The 4,030-nt window shown below is 36.5% G+C and overlaps 1 pseudogene; it reads left to right on the forward strand.

Annotated features, from left to right (window-relative positions):
* Positions 1–1,889, forward strand: part of LOC101304173 — a 3,683-nt pseudogene extending 1,794 nt beyond the window's left edge.
* The last annotated feature ends 2,141 nt before the right edge of the window (positions 1,890–4,030 follow it).

The raw sequence follows: 4,030 nt of genomic DNA on the forward strand, positions 1-4,030 counted from the left end.
ATTCACTTTTTAATATTCTGTTTTCAGCAGTACTTCTGTTTTATCTATTTTTGTTCACCAATCAAACCAACTCTGAATACCCTCAAAATTTGTGTGGTAGTCCGCCACTGTGTCTAGTTACTGTGTATTTAATTTCATAATTTTTGGTTGAGTCTAGATTAGCTAATTAATTAGGTTTCTGCTCCTAGGTCGAGTCTGCCAGATTTCTGGTTTACGCGTCTGTTTGTGTCTCTTGTGTGTTTAAGTCTTAGCATCACCAATCCTCTGCGGGTAATGACCCCTATTTGCCGTTTACTACATTGATATAATTGATTTGATAATAGGGTATCTTTGTAGGTGCTTTTGCGCCTATCAGATTCTAGTAATCTGATCCTTACGAATAATATTCTAACAGTAATACTGAAACAGGGAGGATAGCTAGAAGAGTGAGTGAGAATGTAAGTAAAGTCAGTGCAGGAGATAGGAAGAATGATACAGAACTACCACTCTTCAGTTTAAGGAGTATATTAGCTGCTACAAACACCTACTCTGAAGATAATAAACTTGGAGAGGGAGGATTTGGCCCTGTTTATAAGGTGAACATTCTTTAATATGCTCTTGATGCAAGTACATTCTTCTTCATTTCGGTACTTTCCTTTGTTAGCTCCAAATTACTTTATTTTGAGCGTTGGTTCGGTTCTCTTTTCCACTATAGGGAGTTTTGCCGGAAAATCAAGAAGTGGCTGTCAAGAGACTATCAAAGAAGTATGGACAAGGGCATCATGAGTTCATGAATGAGTTGAAACTTATAGCCAAACTCCAGCATACCAATCTTGCTCGTCTGTTGGGTTGCTGTATGGAAGAAGATGAACTCATATTGGTCTATGAGTACATGCCTAATCGAAGTTTGGACAAATTTTTGTTTGGTATGTATGTAAGACTAAACTTTTGACATTGTGACATGAAGTTGAATTTTCTGCTTTCGCCTATCCTGTATAACTTCTAAGTTCTAACTATTCTTCTTCTTCATGATTTGTCCAATCAGATCGTTTTGAAAAGACAAAGTTGGACAAGGTATTGCTCAAGGAGTACTATATATTCACAAATACTTTAGACTGAAAATCATCCACAGAGATCTAAAAGCAAGTAATGTGCTATTGGATGGAATGATGAATCCCAAAGTGTCTGACTTTGGAATGGCGAGGATTTTTGATACAAATCAGATTGAAGCAAATACCAACAAGGTTGTTGGGACATAGTAAGTCTATATCCAGTGATTTATATCACTAAAGTATTTAACATCACTACTGATACTCATTCTTCCACTATTTTTGCAGCGGCTGCATGTCACCTGAATATGCATTATATGGTCATTTTTTCTGAGAAATTGGATGTATTTAGTTTCGGAGTATTGTTGTTAGAGATTGTAAGTGGAAAGAAGAATACTTCCTTTTATTCAAGTGAAAGTTTACTAACGCTTGCTCAATGGGTACGTTCATAAATTTGGGAGTTATTATTGTTTCTGGTGTTTTGAAGCTTTGCATATCAGTTAGGAGTAAAGACATTTTTAAACATAAGGTGTGTCGCAATGCAAGAGGACTAATTTTTTTTGTATGTGTAAATATCAGATATGGGAATTATGGAAAGAAGGTAGAGGAATGGAGGCAATTGACGCATCAGTAAGGGAGACATGCCGGATTCATGAAGCTTTCCATGTCGGGATTTTGTGTGTTCAAGAAGCTCCAGCTGATCGACCAACAATGTCATCGGTGATTCATATGCTAGAGGTCGATGAAGCTACATCACTTCCACCCTCAAAAGAACCTGCTTTTTCAACAAGTTGGAATTTAAGTTCTGTTATCACTTGTTCTGAAAATGCAGTCACTATTACTTTGCCAGAACCACGATAGAGCTTCATTATCAATGTTAGCTTTCAAAGTCTCATGGTTTACGGATATGTTGATACTAGTTGCATATCTCATGCTTCATCGGGCCTCATAATTTGTATGTCCACGTACATTTCCTATTTTGTATTCTGCTTATGTCAAAAACAGTTCGGTAAATTGCAGCTTAAAAGCTAAACTTGCTCAGGATATCCATATGAATTACTTGTTCAATAACTTATCTTGGTCTATTGCCTACAGAAAGTGTTATATTCAACATAAGAAAAACTCGAAGGAAATTGAAACGAATGTAGTCTCTTGGTTGAGATATTTATCTTTTAAGCAGAGATTATTTCATGCACTAGTCGTGCAGCTGCACTAGGCAAATTTAACAGGGCGTGATTGCACACGCTATTTGTGCAATGCTGCCTGGTTTTGTGGTTGCACACTTGCACTAGCCCCTCTTTCTCTTCCTCCTTTCTCCCTTCGTAATCATTGAGCAAAACCCAGCTCTCCTTCAATTCGAATTCTCCAACTTGTTCAACTAAATGAACAGACTCAACTTTCCTTATGCACTTGTAGGGCCTTCTGATCATTTAGTGAGTTGTTGGTTTTCCGAAATTTCATTTCTCTATATAGTTGGTTATAATCACAACGTGCCTACTATTATAACTTGTTTAGTAAGTTATATGTAAGTTTATATCTTTGTGAACTAATTATATCGAGAAAATTAAATTTCATAAAACTATCCATGTGGTATGATCGTTACAATGAAATATGGCTATAGCATGATAGCTGGCTTGACACGGTTGCCTTTTAGGAGGTAAAATGATGCATACGGTTGACTGAGTTGATGAGACTAATTCAATGACGAAAATATGTAAATTTTGTACCATAACCGTGTTTCACTATATTATTCATACCATATCCTAGATATAGCTGGTTTAGAATCATAACATACCTACTAATGTGATATAACTTATTTAATAGGTAATATATAACTGAATATCTTTGTGAATCAATTATACCAAGGAAATAAAATTTCAAAAAACGGTCAGTAGGATGTGTTCAACAAATGAAATACAACATAATAAAATATTGATGGATTCATTAATTATTATTTTTTTTTTGTTGAGAAACTATATATTGGATTCATTCATTTGATTTCAAAAACAACATCAAAGTTCATTCATTTCAATTGTTAAGTATACCATCAGAAATTAGCCTTTACACCCTTCCTTGTTACTTTGTTTTTGTTTTTTTTTTATTTTTATTTTTTTTTCAACAGCCTAAAACATCACACACACAGAACCATAAATCCCTAAAACACAGCCGTTTTGAAAGGCAGATCTTATTTACTGACTAACAGAGGCCAAATGGTATAGTTTATTGATCTCCTGACCCTATCCTTCTATTGCCATCTCGTCTAGCCAACTAACACCTAATCTACAAACTGATCCACGCGTCAAAATGCACGACCCAGCTGCCTAGTGCTGTTGCACAACTAGTGCAGGGAATAATTTTCGATCTTTCAAATTGCTAACTATGGATGTAGATAGCTTCATCCGCATGCCATTGTAGACTTAACAGATCAAACAAACGCTCTTAATGGCCTAACAAATCAAAAGGCAGTGAAGAACTTAAAATACAGAAACCCAAAAAACTTTCTTCATAAGAACACTAAGAACACTAACGCAACCAGATTCATACCAAAACCTATTCATCTCCTCGACTCAAAACCCTCCGTCTCTTTCCTCCAAAACCCAATCTCCCCAAAACCCAGCCAGATACAAACCATCTTTCCTTCATCTTTGTTTAGAAAACCAAGAATTGGTATTCATTTCTTCTTAAGCATCCCCTTCCTCCGCTCACATCTAATCCTTCTCAAAGCTGTCGCCTTTCTGCAGCCACCACATGCATCGAGGCTAGAGGCGCTTCTGGCCCAACGCGACCCAGATCGGACCGATCCGTTTCGCCATCATAGATCCCCCACCAGAATCTTTGTTACCTTCGGGGCCGATGACATAAAACCCGATGTGGGTAACCGGTGTGGAAGATCTGATCCATGGTCGATGACATAAAACCGATTTTGACATAAAACCTCTTCGACCTTGCTTCTTCTTTCTATTGAATTTTTGGTTTTTTTTTTTTTTTTTTTTTTTTTTTTT

This window comes from Fragaria vesca, linkage group LG3 (genome assembly GCF_000184155.1).
Source record: "Fragaria vesca subsp. vesca linkage group LG3, FraVesHawaii_1.0, whole genome shotgun sequence".
NCBI lineage: Eukaryota > Viridiplantae > Streptophyta > Magnoliopsida > Rosales > Rosaceae > Fragaria > Fragaria vesca.